Source organism: Mirounga angustirostris, unplaced genomic scaffold, assembly GCF_029215605.1.
Source record: "Mirounga angustirostris isolate CCGP_5_RB_7025 unplaced genomic scaffold, mMirAng1.0.hap1 SCAF_11, whole genome shotgun sequence".
NCBI classification, from domain to species: Eukaryota; Metazoa; Chordata; class Mammalia; order Carnivora; family Phocidae; genus Mirounga; species Mirounga angustirostris.
This window is the reverse complement of record NW_026991719.1, coordinates 3692920-3719781: the sequence shown is the minus strand read 5'-3', so window position 1 is coordinate 3719781 and position 26862 is coordinate 3692920. Positions and strand designations below refer to the sequence as shown.

Sequence of the window (26862 nt, the reverse complement as noted above, 5' to 3'; positions counted from 1 at the left end):
TGTTCCAACCCAGGCTTTGATAGACGGTAAGATTTCTCCCACCTGAAACCCTTGGGATAATAGCCTTTTTATTTCAATTAGATTTTTGTAGAGGCCTTAGCCCTCAAGCAGGAGTTCCCCTCTCATCAAAAGATTTTTCATGGAGCTCTTTGTAATTGGTTAAAAAATACATGCTTCCTGAGACAGAAGTACCAAAGGATGTGGGACCTTGAATTGTTGACCAACGCTGCAGAAATTGTTTACTGTAGGAGATGTCTTCAAGATCGGCCGTGTTCTCTACACTTTCTTGGGCTTGTGTGAAATCGCAACAGACCACTGTGGATTTTTCATGCTCAATTTTGCTTTGGATAATTTTTCTTTCTTCCCCTTTGCTGGCCAGCGTTCCTAAAAGTACTTACCCTGTTTCCTCTTCATCATGTGATCTGTGCTACAAAATCTGATTAAGAAGCTCACTAGAGTCCTGCTTGAAACAGAACAAAGAAACCCATAGAGTCCTCTCTTCTGGGTTGAATATGGTCATTTGCCCTTTCAAGGTCTGGCATTGGACAGGTTACTTACCTTCTCAAAATCTCAGTTGTATCTGACGGGTAAAAAGGGGCTAATAATAGGACCTACCTCACAGGGGCTGTTGTAAGGATTCGTGCGATAATTGACGTAGATTCTAACCGTAGCGCCCCACTCATGGGAGGTCCTTCATTAACGTGAGCAGTAACTAATATTATTATCCATAATGACACTTAAACTGATTTGACTGAGCTACCAGGGAACTCATCCACTCCCAGTATTGATTGTTCTTTCATTCAGTGACTTCTTTGTTTCCTTTTCTTTTTTTTTAATAGCTCAAAATAAGTGCGAGACATGATCTAGGTGTGGGTATAAGGTGATGACTCAAACAGTGTTTGCATTCAAGATTCCCATCATTTTGGGGACTGGCCTTTAATTTGTCCTGCTCAGAGATGCTTGTGTTTAATTGACATCTTGATTCTTGCCTCTATTCTGGGTAGCAAGGATTATGTAGCTACTTTCCAAATCAGTGATAAGATGTGTTGCATATTTTTTCCCCTGGGGGTTAATTAATTGCTCTAATCTCCATTTGGGGCTATTTTTGGAGTGTTAATATCATCATAATAAATATGATGGCATTGCCAGTGGTAATATAAATATGGTGGTACCCTAATAGTATAATAGAGAAGTCATGTCTTCATGATTTAGGAGGTCCTGAAAAGCACTGTACAAAAATTAAAATTTCTGGAATTTTTTTTGCAAAAATCCACATTTACAACATTGCTTACAAATATGTAAGATTGAGCAACACTGGGCCAATGGTTCACTAGGGATGAGGAGTGGCTCTTCCTTTTAGACATGATATTCACTTTGCTATGTAGCCACACTCCCCGCCACTCCCTAATGTGGCCCCAACACTCAGGATGAATGTGTGTTTCCTGCTTTTTTTCTCCTATATTCTCACCTGACTCTTATATTTTTTTTTGAAAGCTCTGAATTTATGCTTTTGATCATGTGGTGGTCTTAGCATTTTTTAAAATCAATAATCCAACATCAAGTATTGACTCAAAAATTCTCGTATCTACCAGATCATCTCACAGAGAACTTAGAAAACATTTCTTTTGACGTTTGCATCAACATACAATATATGCATAATTATCCAACTAGATACCAAATATGATAAAGATTCTTCCTAAAATCTTGTATCTGTAAGTGGCTTTATTCTTAAGCAGAGGCATACACTCATTCATTCACACATATCTGAGTACATATTATGAACCAGGTACTTTTCCAGGTAGTAAAATAATAGACCCCAGTAGATAACCATCCCTTTCCTTATGGAATTTAAGTGAATAAAGAAGTTAATATGTGGTGTTTTAAATAGCGATACAAGCTGTGGAGGAAAATCCTACAGATTAAAGTAGATAGGGAATTATAGGAATGAGCTGGTACGATTGTCAAGTGCAGAGGACAGTGGAGGCCAGGCTTGAAGGGAAGACTTTTCTGGAAGTTGGGAACAGCTTGTGCAAAGACCCTGATGTGGTATAGACCTTCGTGTGTTCAGGGAATGTCATGGTGACCAGCATGGCTGGACTGCAGAAAGAAGCAGAGTGGAGATGAGAATGGAGAAGGGCTGGGCGTTGGACCCTACAAGATTTGTAAGCCATGGAAAGGACTTAGCTTTTCAATGACAGCGATGAGAAGCCGCAACTGAGTGTCAAGCAGATGAGTGACAAGCTAAGACTCACATTTTATTGGATCACTCCGAGTCCTGGTTGGGAAACGAGCTGTAAGGAAGGAAGTATGGGCATATTTAGGGAGACCACTTGGCTGACATCCCCAGTTGGATGATGGTGGGGAGCTGGCTGGTGAGAAGTGTTCTGCTTCTGGGACTATTTCAGGGGAAGAACCAACAGATTGATGATGGCTTGGATGGGGAATGAGAGAGGAGTCAAGTCAGGGCTGACCATAGTTCCTTTGGCCAGAGTAGCAGGAAGGATGGAGTTGCCCGAGGACAGGGAGCTTGTACAAGGAGCAGTTTGGGAGTAAGGAACTGGATTTTCTGCAAGTTAGGGACAACTGAGTATAGCTGAGTATGGAAGTAGGGTGTGAAGGGCGAGGTCTGGCCTGGAGATACCCATTAAGGAGACAACAGAAAGTAGATGGCATTTGTAGTTAGGAGACTGAATCAGGGTTACATGGAGAAGCAAGTGGGGTAGAAGAGGAAGAGGAGGAGGAAGAGAAGAAAGGGAAGAAGAAGAGGGACAAGAGGGAGAGACAGAGACAATAAGGTAAAGCTGCATTATCCAAAAACCAACATTTCAATTATTTGCAACAGTGGTTCATTTTCTCTCTCTCTTGGGATGCAGGCAAGTGATGGGTTGGTGTCAGCCCTGCTCTTAATCCGTGTCTTCCTCATTCCCAAATCCAAGCTGGGGGCACCCCCCCAGAACTGAGGAGGTTGGTCTTTTTGGCACTTGAACATTTGTTGACTGAGAGTGATGTGTGAATCCAGCGTCTGTTCTTTTACAGTATTCATTACCTTCTTTATTTCTTCTGTAAAAATTACCCTCACCGAATTACGCAGTGCCTTTCGTCATTTTCACACCTTGCTCTTTGTGCAAAGACAGATGTGCATGATACGGCTGTGGGGAGGGTGGGACCACCCTCTTTGAAGACCCTCTTCCATCCTAACAGCTCAGAGGAAGCCACTGGCCATGTGAAACAGGCGGTATGTCTTGGGGATGCCCGTTGAAGGGCGAGTCTGTGTGTTGCTTGGAGACATTCTGGAGAATTCCAAAACACCTTGTCCTCCTCACCTCCCCAGTTCTGAAAAGATTTCTCTCACTGCAGGGGCCATCCATCTGTCTGCTTTGTTTTGTCTCTGCGTGTCCCTATTTCTGGAATGCTTCTTCTTCCCGGTTTCCACCGTTTCAGTTTCTCTTCCATCAGTGGAATGCTGGGTTTGGGGTTAACTTGTCTCTCTCTATGAGGAGACCCTGAGGACAGGGGCGTATTTTTGCTAACTTCACCTCTAAGAACACAGGTGCTCCATAATCTCGGTTAGAGAAAGGCTGAACTGAATTTCCGTTTCAGCTTTTTATCAAAAGGATGCATGAGATCCCCTATATCGTCAAGACACAGCATGACTATCCTGGCATGAGTTGCAGTGGGGATTATGTAGAATTTATGTTTTGCTACCAACCCGACCTCTCCTCCCAACAATCAAGATGTCTTGGAATGGTTGATGCTGAATTATTAAACGGTCCTCTCTGCCCCTTGCTCATAGAAGAACACACCTCTTTCACAACACAGGCATCATTCCTAATATTTTTTTCTCTTTCCAGAAACCCCTTAGAGATGAAGAGGCACTTTAGAAAATGGGTTGATTTTCAAAACTGAGTTATAGGCAGCAGCAGTTGGAGACATGATGACTGATGTTTATTTCCATTAGGGATTGTTTTTCTGGATTTAATAAAGAAGATAAGGTGCCAAGTAGCCGTTTATCAGCAGGATTCCATGGTTTGTAGCAAGACAACAATGCTATGTGAGAAGCAGAAACTCGGGAAGCTGTCAAGAACGTTTATTAAACTTCCTCGAGGATAAAATTATTTGATAAATAAGTTGTCCACCACCATCACCACGGACAACCCTGTGCCATACCTTCATTTTAATAATCATAGGGATGCTCGAATTTGATGTTTAGTTTACCTGACTTTGATGACTATAACAACAAAGGGGAAAGTAAGTAAGTAAGAGACAATTGAACTTTGATGGTTCAAGTTATGAAACGTTGGACGTGTGTGTGTTTATGTGTGTGGGGGTGTGTTTGCCACTTGGATGGAAAGAGACTTGCAGAGACTAGTTCTTGTTAAGAGCTCTCCATTTGAGTAGAGCTTTACCTACATTTTGACACATGACTGCGTCCTGTCGGGAAAAACGTGAGGGTGTGGTTGAAAGGGGGAACCACACCTCGTAATGGAAGTGTCTCCACTGGGAATGTCTCGAAACCGTTACAGCTTTTGTCTCAGTATAAACAAGAGCTGAGCATTGGGATTTGTCTGAGTACATTCCATAAGTAAAATATATTCAATGAATAAGAAAGGTGACTAATATCCCACTCAGACAGTTCCTTCTTACATGCTTCTTGCCAGAGAAACCATTTAAAGTCTCGGAGGCTTTAAATGGATGAGTATCTAATACAGTACAAGGAACCCAGGGAATGTGAAAATATAGAAAAACTTCATTGGTTCAACAGAAGCAGTTCTAATTCTGTAGAAATCTACAACAATTCAGATATAGCCGGATTCTTTTAAGTCCATCTGCTAAATCATATCCTATGTTTTTGGGGAAGAAGCATATCCCAGCCTGAATTAGCCCTTACGATCCAGTCCGAGTCAGGACATTTCCAAAAGACCTTGACGATGCTACAAAGCTGGGCCATTTTTATGGTTTCAGGATTGGGATTTATTGCAAAGTTGTACATTCTTATAGCTTTTATTCCCCTTCTTATTAGAGTTTTTTTATTTCCCTGGTAAGTTTAAAAACTTGAACTACCAATTAATTTTTTCCTACATACTTTTCTCATGGGGCCCCTGGCTGGTTCAGTCAGTACAGCATGTGACCCTTGATCTCAGGGTTGTGAGTTCAAGCCCCACGTTGGGTGTAGAGATGACTTAAAAATAAAATCTTTAAAAAAATAGATAAAATAAATATTCACTACTTTCTGCTTTTAGATTTTTTTGCTTTCTAAATTGAGTTTAAAATTTTTTGTTTTTGAAGATTTTATTTGTTTATTTGTTTATTTGTGAGAGAGTGAGCACATGAGCTGGGGGGAGGGGCAGAGGGAGAAGCAGACTCCCCGCTGAGCAGGGAGCCTGATGCGGGGCTCGATCCCAGGACCCTGGCATCATGACCTGAGCTGAAGGCAGATGCTTAACCGACTGAGCCATCCAGGCGCCCTATTTGAGTTTAAAATCATATATATAAATTTTAATTGTATTTCTTTTAAATTCATATATATATATGAATTACTCTTTTGAGAAAACGATATGTAAGAGTAATGCTTCTGAGAAACTATTATCTACAATGGGTTTTTAAATACATTTTTTAAATTTTGTTTTAGATTTATGGAAAATTTTGGAAGATAGTATGGTTTCCATATACCCCACCCACCAAAGTCCCCTGTTACTAATATCTTATATTACTATGACACATTTGATACAGTGAACCAATATTTATACATCACTATTGACTAAAGACCACACATTATCAGATTTTCTCAGTTTCTATCTATTGTGTTGTTCTGTTCTAGGATCCCACATTACGTTTGGTCTCTGTATCTCCTTAGGCTCCGCTTAACTGTGACAATTTCTTATTCTTCCCTTGTTTTCTTGTGACCTTGGCAGTTGTGAGGAAGACTGCTCCTTCAATTTAAATTTGAGTGATGTTTTTCTCATGATTAGATTGGGATTTTGGCTTCTGGGGAGGAAGTCCCCAGAGACCGAGTGCCCTTCTCCTTACACCATATCAGGGGTTCATGCTGTCACCAGCATGACTTATCACTGATGACTTTGACCTTGATTGCCTAGGGGAGGTCATGTTCATCACATTCTCCACTGCAGAATGATGTTGTCCCCTTTCTAATCTGTGCTCTTTGGAAGGAAGTCACTAATGTGCACCCCACACTTAGGGAATGGCGGTTTACCCTCTCCCTCCTTGAGGGCAGGTTTACCCTCATGAGACATTTGTCTCTTTTCCCCCCACTTCTTTATTTATGTATCATTTACTTTTATCAGTATAGATTGGATATTTATTTTATATGTTGGGTTTTGATCCAATATTATGTTATTTACCTACAGCAAATTTTAGGAAATAACCTGGAACTGAAAATTTTTCATTTTTGAGCATTAAGCTTGCTGTAATTTTATCTAGGAGATAGGCCAGCAGAACAAAGTTATATGTCACATTTTAGGATGTAAGTATTTTCGAATTAATCTTGATTTCCAAGAAACTGGGTTATCTATCCATTTACTTAAGACCCCAGGTTGCTTAGTTAAACTCACTTTCCTAAAAACTAAGGGCTATCTTGAATGATTTTTTGACAAATATTTACAGTATTCTTTCCTTTAACACCTAAATTTTTTTAACAAATATTTACAATATTCTTTCTTTTAACAGCTGAATTTTTTAACAAATATTTACAATATTCTTTCCTTTAACAGCTTTGGTTTGATGTCTAAATATCCCAAGGCCTGATATTTTACATATGATGAATATAAGAGCTGAAGGCCCACATTAGGTCAGGGGTGTTCTGGACATGAATGCATCTACAAAAGCTTTCACATATTTTTACTTTCCTTAAATAAAACTGAATAAAACAATCAGTGATACCATATAAATCTTAAAATAGTAATGGTGGGGAATAGCCATGAATAGGCATCGGGATCTTTGTAGGGCCTCACCCCTCTTGTGGGTTTCGTGATGGGCTGTGCTTTGCCAGGTGGGGTCTGTATTTTCCCATCCCACAGCCCATGCATGTTGTTTTCATGGTGCACTTGCCCCTTCTGATTCACACCTTGGTTCCTCCCTCTGCACAGACTCAGGAATGGATGACAATGGATCCAAGCATTCTTTGTCATTGTCTTTGATTTCCTCCCAAGGAAATCTTTGTTCAAGATTACACCCAACAGGGACGCCTGGGTGGCTCAGTCGGTTAAGCGACTGCCTTCGGCTCAGGTCATGATCCTGGAGTCCCGGGATCGAGTCCCGCATCGGGCTCCCTGCTCGGCGGGGAGTCTGCTTCTCCCTCTGACCCTCCCCCCTCTTGTGTGCGCTCTCTCTCTCTCTCACTCTCTCAAATAAATGAATAAATAAAATCTTTAAAAAAAAAAGATTACACCCAACAGGAGACCCTCAAAGACTGGGGAACCAAGGCTCCCAAAGGCACTCAGAAGCGGTTTCTCCTAGGGGTACATTATGAGTACCTCCAAGGGCCAAGGCACTTCTATCTTTCTTCCCAGAATTTTTGCCCGCTCTGCTGTTCCTAGTGAGATTGGTACTTATGTTTCGATCTCTGCAGAGTGAAGGCTTTGAAGATGATGCTCTGCACAGCTTCTTTGCTACTTTAGCATTCTGCCATTAAATATATTCCCGGAAAGAAGGATGCCTATGACTAGAGAAGTATATTAGGGAGAACCAACCTGCCAGGGGTAACTGCCTGCAGGTTTCAGCCTCTTGAGGGGATGCACAGATGTCCAGGGCTCTGATAGCTCAGCTGTCTAGGAAAGGGAGGGTCACCGGCTTTCGTCCTCATGAGGCTTCTGTGTTTGTGGGTGGAAGTCTCTTGTGTGGGAGATAAAATAGCAAAGGGACCATAGCATCCCAGGGAGAACCCTAGGGAACCCCTTGCAGGGCCTGGGATCAAGAAACCTGCCACGTGGACTACATCCTTCCGCCTCCCTCTCTCCCGCTTTGCTCCGCACCTTTCAGCAAAGGTTGTGAGAGTGCCTTGTATCCCCAGAGCACATCTGTTTGCTGAGACAGAGATTACTCTTAATTCCCAAAGGCTTTTAGTGTCTTCCTGGGGGCTGCACTTTTACCTTTCCATGTGGCTTGGCAGAAGAGGAAAGCAGTATGCACACCCAGGACCCTGCCTCTGAGGGAGTGAAACCCTGTGGTTTTTCTTTTCTGCATCACAAAAGCGTTATTTTCTTGCCTGACGGGCCAGCTCCAGGACACATTTACCCATCAGGGGATGCTGAAATTTGGACCCACTTAGCTGGCTTATTTCTGAAACCCTCTCTTTGGGACATCACTGCTGTAGTTAGGAGAACTGGTGTCTTCGGATTTGGAAAAAGTTTGCAGTCACAAAATAAAGCAGGACTTCCGAAAGAGAAGGTACATTAGATTCAGCTATGTTGCGTGCACATTGTGCATTTTTTGTTATTTGGCTTCTTTGTTCCTTGTGTTGTTTTTCACCTGGACTGCTCAGAGAATAAACCCCAGAGTGCACGTGATCAATGCATATGTCATGTTTGCTGTTGAAAGTCTGGGTTTATACTTGATGGGCCAAAAAGTCAGAGATCAGGAAATTTACAAAAAGAATGAAATCCATCACTTAATTCATACATTCTTTTGGTTCATTAGGATTAATCAGCTAATGAAGTTGACCATTTTCCTACATGAGGGTTAGGGGCACTGATTCTGCACATAGCCAAAAATCCATGTATAACTTTTTTTTTTAATAAAGATTTTATTTATGAGAGAGAGAGTGCACGTGAGGAGAGGGAGAAGCAGACTCTCCGCAGAGCAGGGAGCGTGATGCAGGACTCCAACCCAGGACCCTGAGATCATGATCTGAGCCGAAGGCAGAGGTTTACCCCACGGAGCCACCCCGGGACTCCTTAAATCCATGTAAAACTTTGACTCCGCAAAACCTTGACTCACAGCCTTCTGTTGACCAGAAGTCTTACCGATACCATAAAAAGTAGAGTAACATGTATTTTGTATGTTACATGTCTTACATACCGTATTCTTACAGTAAACTAAGTAGGAGAAACAAAAGTTAAGAAAATCACAAAGAAGAGAAAATACATTTATAGGACTGTTGTACTGTATCTGTTGAAAAAAAAATCCATCTCTAAGTGGACCTGCACACTTCAAACCCATGTTGTTCGAGGGTCAACTGTACAAGATGTGCCAATATCTTGATGTTTAGGTCATGTCATGGTTAGTCCCCATTTTTTTTTTCTTTTTAGAGAGAGGAGGTCCATGCACGTGTGCGAGCAGGGTCGGGGGGAGGGGGAGGGGCAGACGGAGAGAGACTCTCAAGCAGACTCTGCACTGAGCATGGAGCCTGACGTGGGACTCGATCCCACGACCCTGAGATCATGACCTGAGCCCAAATCAAGAGTTGATGGCTTAACCAACTGACCCACCCAGGACATCTGTCCCCATTTTTAATGCTGTTCTTATTCTCATTTCATGGGCCCTGCCCTTGCATAACCCCACATTTAATGTGATTCAGGGGTTTGCTCCAGACTTAGACTATGTGGCTCGTTGTTACTGGATTTCTAGTGGTTGACAGCGCTGTGAGTGTGATACATCAGAGTTCTTGCTAAAAGGGAACAGAGATGATTAAATTTGAATGAGTTTAGAATGAGATTAGTCCCTTGCTCTGTCTGGGAGCTGCTAGGAGCAACATCGCACCTGATGTTGGAGACAGCCTGGAGGGCTTCCCAGAGGAAGTGTAATTTTGCCCCAAACCTGAAAGATGAGAATGGAGAGATTGCTCAAGCAGTGAAAACCCATGCATAAAATTCTGCCGTCGGTTCCTTTGATGGTATGGAAAATTGATTTCTCCAACCAAGCATTATGTTTCCTCTGTTCTTATTTTGCAAGCATGCATTAATAAGCATTTTAGGAAAAAAAAAAAAAAAACCAACCCCCAGGATTGTGCAAGTTTAATCCAAAGTAAAACTCAAGTACATTTCCGTGAGAAGGCTCCAGTGGAAGGAGGAAGTGGAAGTCAACATTAGAGTTCGAAATCCGTCTGTTTTGATTCTTCATTTTGCTGGCAATAGAACCTCAAAATTTTGACTCAAAAAGTATCCGCTTAGCTCAGATTCTCTTAAAAGCAGAGAATTAAAAGTTTTGTTCAGGATTATTGTTACATTATACATCGCTCTGTACATTATTATTATATTATACAAAATTTTGTATGGTGATTTTATTATTGCAGATAACATGCCAAGAGTAGGGATATAGGACAAGGGCATGAAGCTTGGAAGGCGTGAGAAGCTATGCAATGTTCTGTTGATTGGGTAGCTCTTGCTTCGCCCACTGGGGCTGCCTGAAAACCTTTCAGGTGTGTGTCCCAGGACCATCACCTCGTCCACTTTCACCCCCTCTTACCTTACTGTGGGTAAGCTCCCCAAACTCTTGGGGAGTGCTAAGTAGGTTTCAGCAAGCTGGTCCCTGTGAGACGCCAGAGACCATTCAACCATCGAGAGCTTGGAAACCGGCACCCCACTGACCGTGGCTGAGCCGGGGTCCAAGGGTGTCCATGTCTTAAAGATTCTTTGTGTTGAAGTTCAAGCTCATGGTTTACTTGTGTATCTGTCAGCGAGACTGTCCGTAGGTTAGTAAGGAAAGGGTAAAAAATAAATCCATACTTCAAAATTGAGGTTATCTGCACCACGGTGACTCTCAAGAGTTCTTCAGTCTTTTTTTTTTTCAGGTTGAATGCAGGTTGTTTCCTGGAAAGGCATTGGCGATTTTTAGTTCTGTCATCCCCGTCTCCCGCTCTGTGTCAGCTCAGCTGCTGGTTCCCCGCTGTGTGTTGTGGGCAGCATACACATCAAAAGTGCTTCTCGCATGTCAGCTAACCCCTTGACAGAAATGAGAGAACCTTACTTGGAAGGATTGTTTTTGAGTATGACCAGAAATAATAGTCAGGCAAGCCCAGCCTTAGATATACTCCTCTCTATCAGATTGTTCTAATTCCTGACTTATGCTAAAGACAAACAGAATTGTTCTCCTGAGGGTCACATGTTTCAAATATCTTCTGAAATGCCAGCCAACTTGTGCATGACAGAGGAAACGTGTGTTCTGCTCTTGGTTCTTGTCACCACCTCCCGAGGGAGCGGCGAGTCACAGACATCATGACCTCGAGGACTTTCGGGGCCAGTGAACAAGGCTGTTTGGAGATTGTGGGTGCTGACACAGGAGGAGATGGTCTAATGGGATGGGTCTCCTGATTCCACATCGAGTTGTCTGGGCGTGGCTAAAACTTAATAACAGACCATAACAGTGTTACTAATAGAGAAGCAGGAACATCAGCTTTCATTCTTGAGCACCTGTGAGCTTCCGCACGCTTACAACCCGGTGAAGTCGGGGTTACGCATTTGGACCCTTTCCATGGATCACCACTGTGTTTGGGGTCCTTTACAAAGTGTTTCTTTTCCACTGGACAGATGAAGTCACGGTTCAGAATGCTTCCAAATTCCATTCAGAGACTCAGATGCAGGAGGGGATGAAGGTAGGTTGTCAGTGCATCTGACCAGTGAGGCTCCCCACATCTGTGGGTGTTCACAGCATGACTGGAAATGGTTAAAATGGTCTAATTAACTATTCACATCCATCATAATGGATCCCATCTAGAGTGCGTGGATTTCCAGCACCCAAGGGTTAACCAACTTGGATGAACATAACCTAAAACTCGTTTTTTCTAAACGGGATGTTCTTGGGTCCTTGTTTTGGTGTTGTCTTCAGACTGGTTAATAAACATCAGGAGAGGCACCTGTTGGTAAAGCGTCCGACTTCGGCTCAGGTCATAATCTGAGTGTCCTGGGATTGAGTCCCATGTCAGACTCCTTGTCCCTCTCCCTCTGACCTTCCCCTCGCTTGTGCTCTCTCTTTCTCAAACAAATAAATAAAATCTTAAAAAAAAACTATTTAAAAAAAATAAAAAATAAACATCAGGACAAGTGTAGATCCAGAGTCCACTATCCACAAAATACCCTGATCCAACAAAAAAAGAGTCAAAACCAGTTCAAATCACCGAAGTGGTTTTGTAACTCATTTGGCACAAAACCTGACCTGACAGATGGCAACGGATGGTCTTTATTGTCCAGTCTGGGGTAGACATTTAGATGCTTTGCTGTGGAAATATTAATGAATTGGATTCTGTATGAGATGATGTTCCCGGGTTCCTCTGGAGGTGTCACATCATATTTGTAAAGACCAACAGACTCTCAATTCCCTCCTTCTGCACAAAGCATAATCATCCTCAAGGGCTGCAGATCACCAGCGGTTGATCAGGGGTCATGGTGGTCAATGGTCAAGGGGACATTAGGTTGCAAAGAATAGCAAACAAGCATGGAATTCATAACAGTTGTTGCAGTAATAAGTCATATTTACTCATTTCCCCAAGACACCACGCAGCTCAACTATCTCCCTTACCTTTACTGACTTGAGTCTGGGTGATGTTTATGGAAGATTATACAAGCCAAAAAAAAAAAAAAAAAGAAAGAAAAAAAATCAGCTCCCATCAAAATAATGGCATTTCTCTGTGGAGCAATGAGGTGATGGAGAAGTCTTGGTTTCATGTGTTCAATTTGCAAGTTAAACTCCCCACGTAATTATTAGGATAGATTTCCAAGACATGGTTCTGGGATTCTGTCAGTCAGAGCAAGGTGATAATTTCCAAGTTAACACTCATTAGGAAAATAATAATTCATTTAATATAACAGGTTTGATGACACTTTCTAAGCACTGACAAGTAACGAACCTGCTTATATTTGCTCACATAAAACCCGTTAGTCTGTTTTAAACAAGCTAATCTAAAGTCTTAACACGAGACATCTTTTAAGGTACTATTTTTTTTTTGCTCATTGTTTGCCTGCATTAAAGGACATCAGTTTAAATATTTCATTCCATGTTCTGAATTATATTTGTATATACACACATACACATATTCTATGCTGTGAGTTAAATTCATATAAAAAGTGGATATACGTTTTCAGGTAGTTGTAAAGTAACGTTGATTCCATGGTCTAAGTTCATTTGATTTTGTTAATGAAATTACTGCTCTGATATACGCATTATTATTCTGGCTGCAAAGTCTAACACCTGTGAGTCCATCCAGACTCCTGTTGGTGCCAGCCCTTAGGTCTGTTTGACTCAACGTGGGTCAGGGTGTGAGGTTCCTTGCCTGCCCTCCATCCTTTAACACCTCCCCCACCCCCACAAGTGTCTACTTCTCATTTAATGGTGAGAGCCCCCAGGTAATGTTCAGGGAGCTGGCTTAGATACTCTAGCAGAGCTGCCCCTCTGTCCGCTGGTCATTGCTTGTCCTCCCTTTCACTTACCGAGTCTTCCCAGATGGCCCACCATCCCTCTCCCTTGAACTATGCTTTCTTTTTCTCCTGTAGAAACTTCCCCCAAGTGTGTAGGTCTGAGTGTCTTCTGCATGTTCGTTTCTCCATCAGTCTTCAGCTTAGAGGGATAGAGAGAGAAAGACCTTCAGGATACAAGCAAGAGAACGAAGATGAGGAAGGAGACAGACACGCAGCAGAAGAACACTCTGAGATATAACCCCTTCCCCCCATGAGATTAACACAGAAACCCATGCATATTTAGATCCTATCCACCTGTGACGGGAGTTAATTATACATTGCTTCCATGTATAATACTGTCTGAAGCCCTCACTTGGAAAGATTATACAGAAAGCTAAAGGCTATGCAATATGTTCTTCCTTCTCACCGAAAAACACCAGGTTTCATTTCTGTATTTCTAGAAATGTGTAGGTACTTGCAATTCCAGGAATTCTTCAGGCTGGTTATCACTAAGTAGAAAACAAATGTGCAATTATAAAAGAGTTTGTGGAGGAGGTGAAATTTTGGATAAACATTAGCATTTTTGGAATCTAAAATGTACAGCTCTGCGGTATCTGAAAACACTAAATAGATTTTAAAGAGAGTGGGACTATATGTATATATATGGACATGTACCTCTCAAGCACATAAATATGTACACATAGATGTATGAACACCCACACCACTCATACACCTGTTCCACCCAGACACAGAGACATCACGCACACGCAATCATCTCCTACACAGACACACACCTGACACAGATAGATTCCGTAACTATTATTTGCTGGTCATCTGCACAGAATTCTAGAATGAGTGCAACATGCCACCATTATGGTTGCATTGGAAACACCCTGACGGTTCTCCCGCTTTAGAGATATTACGGGTTTCTGTGTAGTGCTGAACTGCAAAGTATTAATGTCTTAACCTACAATTAGGCAACACTGTGAAATGAAATCCTGAAGCATTACGTGCTGAGGTTTTGAAATCGCGTTGCGCAGGTGCTGAGCCGTAGCGAGTCATCCATTAGCAGGTGTTGTGGGGTAAGGCTGTGCCGCGAGGGAGCCACGTGTCATGATAGTAGACTACCAGAACGACGGTGCTGACATTCGGCATCAATGCCGTATTGTCCAGGAGGGCTCAGTATGTTGTAAGAAATTTGGCAGATGCTGTACGTGATGACATTTGGCTTATTGCGTTTGGCTGCCTGCTGGGTCCCAGGGAGTCCAGAATCCCATTTAATCACCTTTAACTTCACCTTACTGTGGTCACCCTTTCCTGGGAGCATGGACTCTTGGCTGCCCGTTAGCCTCAGTTGGATTTCCTCCTAAACTGTAGGAAAAGAACAAGTGGAGCTGGCCCTCCAGGGGTAGAAAGACCGCAGGCAAATCATCCAATCTGGTAGAGTGGCGACCACATGAGCTTGGCCATGTAATTTTGTTTTCCTTCCCTTGTGTTGGTAAAATATTCTTCATGCGCCGCCAAAGGAAGTGAATCTTAAAATTCAACTCAGTGAATATCTCCTCTCTGTTTGACAGAGATATGTTTAGTAGTACCAGGAAATGTCCAAAGGAAAGGAGCCTCAGGACACCCTCTGGAGGTGAGCGTTATATCCTCTCAAGAAGCACTCTTGTCTTTTCAAACCTTAGTAATTCCCCAAAACAGGAATTCCACAGTTTCCCTAGGGAGCATCTTCACACAGTAAGTCAGACCATCGCGTGCTTTTAATGGAGTGATATGTTGATGATCAGAGTGCTTATCAAATTGACTAAATATCTTGGCTCTGTCACCCTAATAAATAGCTTCTCTGCAGGGTGACTGGGTGGTGCAGTTGGTTGGGCCTTTGACTCTTGGTTTCGGCTCAGGTTGTGATCTCAGGGTCATGGGATCGACCCCCATGTCAGGCTCCATTCTCAGTGCGGAGTCTGCTTGGGATGCTCTCTGCCCCTCCCCTTGTGCCCTCTTTCTAAAATAAATCCTTCTTGAAAAGACTAGCTTCTCTACATGTGAACTGAGTCTTTTTACATATATATAAAGTCAACTAATTATATATATATATATATATATATATACACACTTACAAAATTTAGATGAGCAAATGAGTTTCAGGTCTTTGTTAAGTAACTGAGCAAGACTATATACACATATGTAAGATTACATATACGTATATATATAATGTATGAATATGTGATTCGGTATGTTTGCATATGTATGCAAGGGTTTCTGCCTATCTGTATCACCTGTATCTCCGACTTATTGATCGATCTATCGTCTATCTAACTCCTGGTGGATATTGGATTTTACAATAAGATGACATTTCAGACAGACCTCGTGTGGGGGCACCTTGCCAAGGCGCATGAAGCTTAGAGTTTGAAAATACTGTTTCTCTTCACTTTGTTTTTTTCTTCTTCGGTACGATGTTCCTATTCCTTTCCAACACCATTTGCCTGCGTCTCGGGGCTCCTCCAAGTCCCCTGTTTTCTGAAATCCAATCAATGTCTAATCTGTGTCAGGTATAAAGATGGCGTCCACGGTGATGGTGTCACATAAGGATCAGTAGGAGGGAATTGATTGTACCGGAGAGATATGTATTTATCGTATGTGTAACTTCTGCCTGCCGTTCTTCCCCAGATATCAACTCCAAAATTGCAGGCTTTGTTTTCTTCAGTACTATACTTTTGGTACTTAGTACAACTTAGTAAATATTTGTGGAGTGCAGGGATGAATAAATAAATCATAACATTGCCCCTGGTACGGTATGGCTGGTATTTCCCTACTTGGATTCCCCGGCCTACCGTCCAGTGTCTAATTCCCACCGTGAAGACTGATTGCAGGTGGCTCCTTCTGTAAGATGCTTTTGCTAACTGCTCCAGTGTAGAGATAGATTTCCCCCCACTGAACTCCCCATTGAACTTTATCTGCATCAATATATTACACTCTATTTCCTAACACTCACTCATCCCAGACGGTAAGATTTGATTGAGTGAAGATCCTGGCTTTGCGTTTCATAAAACCAAAGAAAGTGCCTTCTTTGTAGCCGTTCACAGATATACTCTCATTTTGTACAGCAGCTGATGAAGGAGGTGGTGAAGACATAGTTTCACTTTGCTCAATAGATAAGAAAAACAAGGCTCAGAGAGACTGATTCTGCAGGATTTTACTCCCAAGCCAAGCCAAGTCTGTTGAGTTTCCATCAACCACATCTCATCGTTGTCTGATCGTTTTCCCAGCAGCCTTTATTTCATCCATGTGGAAGTATTAATTCATGCTGATGTACGCAAATCCTGCCTGTTCCACACATACTTGATGAGCACTTGCTCTGCACAAAACATTATGAGGTTAAGAAGTTCCTGATGATGTCACAATGGGCGGTAGGTTTATTATCCCATCAGCTTTGAAAGGCTGGTGCCTAGTGATGGATACCTAGGACCAAGCCCCTGAGTGAATAAAGAAATGTGTTCTGCCATCTTGGAGACCAATCAGGCATCAACTGGAGAGCAAGGGAGACCAAAATAATTGTGGTAACAACAAAAGTCAGAGGACGAAAGGAGAGTCCCCAAAGCTTGATAGAAATTAGGTAAGACTTGCTGAACTAGGTATCCCAGCGTATCTTACCAACATCCTTGTAGGTTACGGCTGGTATGTTCATTTACCCACCAAATGTCACGAGCACCTCCTATGTGCTCTCCTATGGCTCTAGACTCGGGAAACAGAACATTGAATAAAACAAGACAGGTTTCTAAGTTAATGTAGCTTATACTCTAGTGCAGTGGTTCTCAATGGGGGGTGAGTTTTCACCCAGGAGCATTTGGCAATGTCTTGAGACAGTTTGGGTTGTCACGGGTGGGGTTTGCTGCTGACAGGTGGTGGGTAGAAGCCAGGGCTGCTGCTGAACGTCCTTCAACACAGCAGACAGCCCCCACAACGATCATCAGACCCAAAGTGTCAGTAGTACTGAGATTGAGAAGCTCTGGTCTACTGGCAGAGGAAAACCTATCCACTAATTACCCACACATATAATTTCAGACTGGAGTTAAGTTTTCGATGCTGGTAGCGATTGTTTCAGGGGCTTCTTCTCGAGCCAGCAGCAGGATACACACTGATAATGGGGACAAGAGTCTGAAGAATAGGGATGGGTCCTTAGGGTAGGCAGGTGCTGATGGGCAGAGGGACTGGGGTGTACAAGGACTCTGGGGTCAGAGGGTGTCTGGCACTGTCCAGGGTCTGAGGGTACACATGGGGCTCGAAGGCGAAGGGCAAAAGGGTGATAGCAGTAGGGAATAGTGAAAGACCTGGCAGGGGAACTTGGGAGTGTGCCAGCGATTGGTAGTGTGGGCACAGATGTGATCTGACGGGCTCCTTTCCCCTGTTACTTTCCCACAATAACATTGAGTCATTGGATCAACATCTTCTGTTTCTACTCTCATCTAACCCAATGACAGACCTTGGGGATACAATGACAACTAAAAAGTGGTCTCTTCCCTGGAGAATTCCTATTCCCAGTCAGAAGACACTTGCTGGGCAAGATGAATGATTCTCAAATGCATCTAATTTTCACCTAATCCTAATACCTTGTGCTGTTCTAGTTTTTCATTGGCTCATTTTCGTCCTTTTTTAAAAAATACTTTTTAAAATTTATTTATCTGAGACAGCATGAGCAGGGGGAGGGGCAGAGGAAGAGGGAGAAGCAGACTCCCCGCGGAGCAGGGAGCCCAATACGGAACTCGATCCCAGGACCCTGGGATCATGACCTAAGCCGAAGGCAGACGTGTAACCAACTGAGCCACCCAGGCGCCTGGCTCATTTTCTTCCTACATGTTAGGTTAGAGTTCTTGATTACTCACTGTGAGATTTTCCCTTTTTCCTTTTTCTCCTTTCCTAAATTAGATTGCAAACAATCAAGCCTTGTTTCTCACAGATTTGAAATGCTGGATGTTGATTCTTAACGTTGCAACTGCAAAGGGCCATGAATTGAGGACATCTGTCTTTTTTTTTTTTTTTTTTTTGGAAGTCTGAGCTGGAATGGCTTTGAGTTGCATGTGTGTGAAGCATCCCTGAACTAGTGAGTCACATGGAGTCTTTTTTTAGTTGAGAGGACACATGATAAAGGCATTGTTGTAGAACACAAAAAGGTCACAGGACATATTTGTGGCAAGAGCCAAGAGTTCACTCTGTTTCCCTTCGTTTGTAATCTTTCACGATTTCTCCCCCATCTCATTAAATCATATCTTTACATCTGGGGTTCTAGTTTTGCTCGAGGCTCACATAGCGGGGCTAACTAGCTGGGGTTAGGGTGAGGGAATCTCCAGGATTCCATCCTTCTACAACCAGAGCAATAGCATCGAGACTTTCTTGTTAGATTTTATTTGTTGCACATTGTAGACCACTACTAAAGTATTTTCAGAAGAATAGCCAACAGAACATCATCACAGCCTATTAATTGCTTTCCTCTTAAGATCTGAAACAAAGCAAGGATGCCTACTCTTCCCACCTCTAGCTAACAACAAGTTGGAGGTCCAACAAGAAACATGGGGATATGAAACTTAAAATATGCCATTCACAATAGCAACCCAAAGCATAAAATATTAGGAATAAGTTTAGCAGAGATTCATGTAAGTCCATATAGATTTATAGAATATGTGTCATTTTTAATAAAGAAATGGGATTTGGGGATTTTTATTAAAATAGTGATGAATCTTTGAGTAATTTGGGAAATTGACAATTTAAGACTTTTGAGCCTTTCAATCCATTAACATGATTTAGCCCTCTATTTTATCTGAACCTTCTTTAATTTTTTTTTTCCTCAGGAGTATTTGTCATTTTCAGCATACAAGTCTTACCCATTTTTTTTTTTTTTTGGTTAAATTTATCCCTAAATGAACATGTGTCCACACAACAGGATTGCAGTTCTGAGGCATGTATAAGCAGTAAGCATCCTCTGTTGATGACACAAAATTAAACTAGTAATACACCCTAAATTTTTTAGTATCTGGAAAGAATATGATGACGTTTGATAAACCAACGTACTAATATTACTACTGGATTTGTCTCCTGAAATATGAACACCCAGTTAACATTTATTGATTTAATATTTAGTAATTCTTATTTAATCTGGTCTTAAAAATCTTTATCTTGTTTGTAGAGCACAGTGGCCAAATTCAACATTCCCCTGTTTGTATGGATTTTTCTTTCCTTTTTTAAAAAAGATTTTATTTATTTGACAGAGAGACAGCAAGAGAGGGAACACAAGCAGGGGGAGTGTGAGAGGGAGAAGCAGGCTTCCCACAGAGCAGGGAACCTGATGCGGGGCTCGATCCCAGGACCCCGGGATCATGACCTGAGCCAAAGGCAGATGCTTAACGGCTGAGCCACCCAGGCACCCCTGGATTTTTCTTTCTTATAAAGTGGAACCATGTCTATACTTTACCAGCCTCATACCACAGAGACTACTATTTCTACGGCTGTCATTCACTGCGGTTGTCTCTCCCCCACGCTCTTCCTTAGCCCCCGGTATTCTGAATCTCCTGTGTTTCCTTCTACATTTAGACCAATAATTTCAAAAGGAGTATTTTTAGGGGAGATAAGATAGCAGTAAGGAGGTAGACAGAGGTATAGGATACACTAGTTTCAAAGGCACACTTATCCAAACTCATGGGACTAGGAGAACGTCCATCTGTTGGTTTCTTAAGTATTGTCCTCCTGTTTGTAGAGTTTGCCAAGTGTGCCTTCTCATGGCCCCACTTACACCGTTTCAGCTTATTATCAACACATTCGGGAGCATGAAGATTCTTTCTAGATAACATAGTCATCCTTTCTTGAAGGGAGAAAATAAAATCTATGCAAGCATTTCTTGTTCATGGATGTATGTCAAGGGTCCGCCGTGATCATACCCAGCATTCTTTAGTCTTCACCCCACCGAAATCATTTTCAAAGGTCCTATAGTTATAGACTAAGAGGACAGATGCCTTTGAAATCAGCATTTTATCAATGCATTCAGTTGGCTAGTCTTTGCTCACATTTTTGGTAGGACTTTTTAGTGACCAAAGTGCTACACAAATGTTAAGATGGTATTACTCTATTCATATAAGATGGATAGCATAAGTCCATCCATTGATAGGTGAGCTAACCATGTGTGAGAATTGAGTGACCCGTACAAGGTCTAGTTAATGTACTTAGAGTTCAGATCTCGGCGTTCAGGCAGAATCTCCCCATCCGTTCTAGGAATCCAGCTGCCTAGAGATAATGATGAGTCCTTGAGATGTCCAACTAGCCCAACACACGATTTCAGTGATTAACTAGACTTGGAAACCTCCTTTCGCTGGGGCAGAAATAGTTGATTCTAGCCAAGTATGTTCCTGAATTTTGTTGTTTCTGTGCTAAGAAGACATGCTCATTGTCCATATGTGTTTGCTTCTGTCAGTGGGATTTTAACATCCACTAGCCAAAGCCCTCAGCAAATTAACATCTTTGACCTTGAAGTCCTCACATCATGGCATATGAGTGTCCACTCTTCTGCAAGTGGCATTTGAGTAGTCCAGGAAGACATGAGCATTCCTTTCCAAAACTGAATGCCAATTGCTTTGCTAATACAATTATTGTGTGAGGGCGCCTGGGTGGCTCAGTTGGTTAAGTGACTGCCTTCGGCTCAGGTCATGATCCTGGAGTCCAGGGGTCGAGTCCCGCATCAGGTTCCCTGCTCAGCAGGGAGTCTGCTTCTCCCTCTGACCCTCCCCCCTCTCATGTGCTCTCTCTCATTCTCTCTCTCAAATAAATAAATAAAATCTTTAAAAAAAACAATTATTGTGTGAGAGATATTGTACCCCCCCTTTTTTTAAGATGCATATTCTAAAGGTTAATTCTGAGGATAACACATTAAAGTTTCACATCTTACCAGGGACAGTACAGAGTGGATTTTCGATGACAGCAATCTCAAATAATGAGATTATCGTTTCCATTTTCCATTGATGCTGGTCTTTATGTGCAGGAAATGTGACTGGATAAGACAGGAAGATGCAGTGTTAATTGGCTTTGACAGCCCAAGAAAGAACATGAGGTAGAGCAAAGGAGCTGCCCTCTTGCAGGCTTTGTGTGCGTTAGACGAGTGGATAGACGTCCTCTCAGCTCTCCAGAAGGTCACTTGGCTGAACTCTCAGGAGCAACACCATGTGGGGAGTAAACTAGACCTTTTCCACAGAATTTGCATCTCACTGTGAAGCATAGTTTCTTCCTGGGGTGCATGACATAAACAGTTCTTGCTGTTGTAGAAACAGGCAGTTCTAGCTTAGGGGTGAGTGTTCTCCATCTGTATAATTAATTGGCTTAAAGATGAATATTTTCAGATGTCCTCTGAGAAACTCCAAGACATTGGACGTTGGAGACTGTGTTCAGATCTAGATGCTGCACAAAGCAGGTGCATGGAGCCAAGCCAGGGACCATTTTGATTCTTCCATCTATTTCTTTCCCAAATACTGACCTTATCGACAATAGTTCTACTGACATTTGTCGGGGGCTGTCCTGTGCATATACGATGTTTAGCAGCATTCCTCTACCCACTTAATGTCATCAGAAATCCCCAGTGTGATAACCAAAAATGTCTCCAAGATAATGCCAAGTGTCCACCAAGAAGGTAGTATTTGTCCCCATTGTGCATCACTACCAGAATTCATTGTCTTCTGTTATTACCCTTGGCATTCGGGGGTAGAATTTGCCTACGATACTACATGAATGTAAATTTCTTTGGATCGTTATTTACAGTCACTGCAATCACGAACGGTGGAATCCCTCTTTCCAAAGACCGGAAAACAACATGTCATATTGAAAAAAAAGAAGCCCCAAACCAAAACTCTTTTAGTATTTAAAAGAGCATTGTGAAAAGTCTAGTTCTTTAAGATGGCGGTTGCTTGAAAGATAAAGTGCAGTTTAGGAGGTTAACAAGCACAGATTGATTCACAGCAATGAGGCATTGCTGTTTGGAACCTACTGCGTCTCAACGCCCATTGTTGTCTTAATTGTCTTTTTTTTTTTTTTTTTTAAGATTTTATCTATTTATTTGAGAGAGATAGCAAGAGAGAGCCCAAGCAGGGGAAGAGGGAGAGGGAGCCTGACGCAGGGCTCGATCCCAGGACCCTGGGATCATGACCTGAGCCGAAGGCAGATGCTTAACCAACTGGAGCCGCCCAGGCGCCCCTTAATTGTCATCTAAACACCAGCATCAACAAGAGTGTAGAATTACATGTGTTCTCCCGATTAGAATGTGATCACTGAAGAGCGTGCAACCCGAGTACAGTATGCATTTGTCAACATTACCATAATCACACGCACATACCGTAGTTTTGGAATTGAACAATTAAGTGTCATAAAGATGCGATTGTATTCAGGGTGTGATTTTGAACGTTCTAATAGAATACACATATTCTAGAAAATAATTGTCTAGTACAAATTTAATGCAATTGCCTGTTGCTTTGGTTTTACTTAATGCAACCTTTCTTTCAACACTCTAAACTTTTACACATGGTTCACCCTGGATGTGTGCACCCTGACTTGGCAACTTCACGCTGTATTTCCCTATTGTCTCTTCCCCTTCAGTACAGATACCCATAGCTGATGATTCTTCCATATTTTGTGGTTGGGTTCCTTATCATTTAAGTCCCCATGGCCAGCCAGATAAATAACTCATGCTAATTTATAACTTGAAGTAGATCCTCTGGGGTCTTCTTTGTAAATTTCCTCCAAGATCTTTGCCTCACCCATTATCCGGTATATTCGAGATGCAGTGCTTGTCCTTTTTAGCGTCCTGTCCACCTCCATGATGGAAATCTCCAGTAGACTGACCTACTCACCTTGGTTTGTGAAAGACTTCCCGAGATCTGGCACTGAAAGCCCTATGACTCAGGAGCATCTCAATCCCAAGCAAACTGGGGCATTTGGTCGCTGATTTTAGGTTCAGTGGAAGCAACACTGGATCCCAGCAGGTCTGAGATAAAAATGTCTGAAATTTGGCAACGTCTTTCAATCACTCCACTTAGATGCCCTACATCAGTCCTAACACTTAGGGATACAACACGGATAAAAAATGAAATATTCTTTTACAAAACTTGCATGTTAGTGATGCTAGATTAATGCACATAACCTCTTTGCATCTCACTTGTGGTAAAATGAGAAAAACACTTAGCTTCTCCCATGGTTATCGTGGCAATGAATGAGAATAATCTGTAAGTTACTTTGCATAATGCAATTCATTAGAAGACTTGCTAAAACTAGAATTATAGACTTCGGTAACTTTCCAATCAGGACACTGTAATGCATTTCATATTTATTTATCACTAGGGTGAAAAAACGGATTGTGGTAAAAAAAGTACTTTATTTTTTCATTGTTGGTTTTATTTTTTCCATGTGGTATTTCCATTGTTTAAGAATATAAAATACATTAAGGAAATCCAATTTAATACTAGGATATTTTTTTTTTAAGATTTTATTTATTTGACAGAGAGAGACACAGTGAGAGAGGGAACACAAGCAGGGGGAGTGGGAGAGGGAGAAGCAGGCTTCCCATGGAGCAGGGAGCCCGATGTGGGGCTCGATCCCAGGACCCTGGGATCATGACCTGAGCTGAAGGCAGACGCTTAACGACTGAGCCACCCAGGCGCCCCGTGCTAGGATATTTTTGTTGATAAGATTTATATGTATGACTAAATAACAAGAAGCATCTATTTGGGGAATACAGTCCAAGTTACTCATATTACTAAATGCATATACACTTAGCTACACACATACATCATATATATCATAAATATTTGCTAGCATTTTCCAATATTTGCTTAGGCATTAAAAGAGTGTTCAAATATATGTCTTCTCCATTCTTCATATGTTCTCCTTCTGGAACTTTGGTTGGATAAGATAGACATTTTTCTCTCTTTTTTTTTTAAGATTTATTTATTTGAGAGAGAGGGAGGAAGAGAAAGCATGAGCGGGGGGCGGGGATGGAGCAGAGGGAGAGGCAGATGTAGATTCCCCGCTGAGCAGGGAGCCCCATGCGGGACTCGATTCTAGGACCCTGGGATCATGACCTGAGCTGAAGGCAAAGACAACCGACTGAGCCACCCAGGTGCCCCGAAATTTTTATTTTCATACAAATGTCACCTAAGTTCACTTCCAGTTGTTAATTTCCGTATTTTTGCTGTGCTTTATAAAATTCTTTATTTACTATTATTTTTTAAAGTAAGCTCTGTACCCAACGTGGGGCTTGAACACATGACCCCAAGATAAAGAGTTGCACGCTCCACCAACTAAGCCAGCCGGGTGCCCCCAAAGAGGAGCTTGTTTGTGTATAAAATTTTCTAGATATAGCTTCCATTTATTCTCTTTTCTACTGTGTCTGATCTGCTTCTTTGACTAGTCCATGAGTTTGTATGTATTTCAACACTCATGGTTTCCACTTTTTAATTTCTGTGTGGTCTTTTTAAAGATCTTTGTAATTCCTAGTGATTTCCTGATTCTTGTTTCTCTTCTCATATTCCATCCTTCATTTATCAAAACATTTCTTACATAGCTATTTATATTTTACATAGAGCTCTCAGGGCTGTATGTGTATGTGTGTTTGTGGGTCTATCTCAGTGACCTCTGACTGTGAGCTCATTTGATCTTAATCTGTGGGGACTTTCAAGACTATGTTGGTGATTCTTTGCCCAGACAGGTTTGCTGTTCCATCAGACAGGAGCTTCGTGTGTGAGATTTGAGCCCACTTAGGGGCCCAGCTTCTCCACCATGCCAGAGCACCCCTCTCTTACTGATCTGACCACTGGATAGGTGCCTACTCACGCGCGCTGATGTTCATGCAACTGTGGACATAGTCTCTTCATGGCCAATCTCTTCCAGTTTTCCCATTACTCAGGACACTCAGGTATCCTTCAGCTCACACCGTTGGGGCAACATGTATGGGGGAGATCAACCTTGGTTAGTTCTCTTACAACCTTGGATAGTGAGCTCAGAAATTCACTAACAAACTATGTCTTATCACGATGTGATTTTCCCATAGAGGGAATGTCTCTCAGGGTTGTTTTATGTGCTAACAATGTAAGTGGAAGCTATTTCCTTTGAGAGATTTCCACCCTATCAAGGAAGCGTGAGACAGAGGGGGCCAGGTGGAAAGAAGAAAGGAGACAGAAGGAAGATGGAAGGAAGGAGGAAGGAAGTGGAAAGGGAGGGAGGAAATAGTGAGAAACATCTTCCTCAATTGGGAAAGCCAGTTCTCATACACTCTTACTCTATGAGCCAATTTTTTTTTTCCAGAGAGAGTTGGGCTATGTCTTACTCTATAATCCATGTCTGTGAGAAAATAGGTTTCATGAAAAGGGCTTTTATAGTATTACACAGTTGGCTGGAATACAGCTGCATGTTGTAAGGATGAATGATGATCTAAAATCAGAGGATGAGAACAAAAATAGGATTAAAACAGTAATGCCACTTATTATTATTTTTTTGGAACATCCAGTATCAATTTTGAATAATGTCTAAATTCCAGGAGCTGATAGTCAACCCTCGGTAGAATCTCTTGTAATGTTCTGTAGAGAAGGGCATTTTTAGAAACTAGATCTGTGAGGGTTCTGTCTTCTGGAACACAAGACATAAGACAGGAAACCTTGATTTTAGGGATGTAGGAGGCCTCCCAGTAGCAGGGTCTTGGGACCAGCACAGTTTGGGGCAACTCATTGACCAACACAAGAGGACAGGACAGGAAAATGGAGATTAAAATCTTGAGCTTTCAGAGGTTGTCTTCATAAAAAATGACCAGGTTTTTTTTTTTGTTTTGTTTTTGTTTTTTTTTTTAACACATATCAGACCCTCAGTAGTACCAACTTGTTTTATTCCTTCTCTCCTTCCCTAATTCCCTACCTACGACCTCCCTTCTGTTCTCCCTTCCTTTCTTTTTTCTTTCTTTCCTTCACCCCTCCTTCCTTCCCTCCTTCTTTCTTCTTTCCTCCCCTCCTTCCCCTGTTTCTTCCCTGTAAGACTAGATTTCTCAACCTTGGCCCTGCTGTCCCTGTGGGCTGCATAATTCTTTATTAGGTGGGGCCACCCTGTGCATTGTAAGAAGTTTAGCACCATCCCTGGCTTGTGCCCCCACCTCAAGTTATGTAAACCAATAATGTCTCTAGATACTGTCAAATAACCTCTGTGGGCCAAAATCACCTCTGCTTGAGAACTACTGCTTTTGAATATGCCACATGCCAATGAAAATCCTGCTTTAGATCTTTCCCACAGTTCAAACTTATAAGATTGTAAGATTCTGATATTTTTTTTTTTTTTTTTTTTTTTTAAAGATTTTATTTATTTATTTGAGACAGAGAGAATGAGAGACAGAGAGCATGAGAAGGAGGAGGGTCAGAGGGAGAAGCAGACTCCCTGCCGAGCAGGGAGCCCGATGCGGGACTCGATCCCGGGACTCCAGGATCATGACCTGAGCCAAAGGCAGTCGCTTAAC

At 42.1% G+C, this 26862-nt stretch overlaps 1 protein-coding gene across 1 annotated transcript in view; it reads left to right on the top strand.

The window, feature by feature from the left end:
• The window catches only part of NLGN4X (neuroligin 4 X-linked), a 289234-nt gene that overhangs the window by 90520 nt on the left and 171852 nt on the right, over positions 1-26862 (top strand). The gene's annotated exons all lie outside the window — the stretch shown is intronic.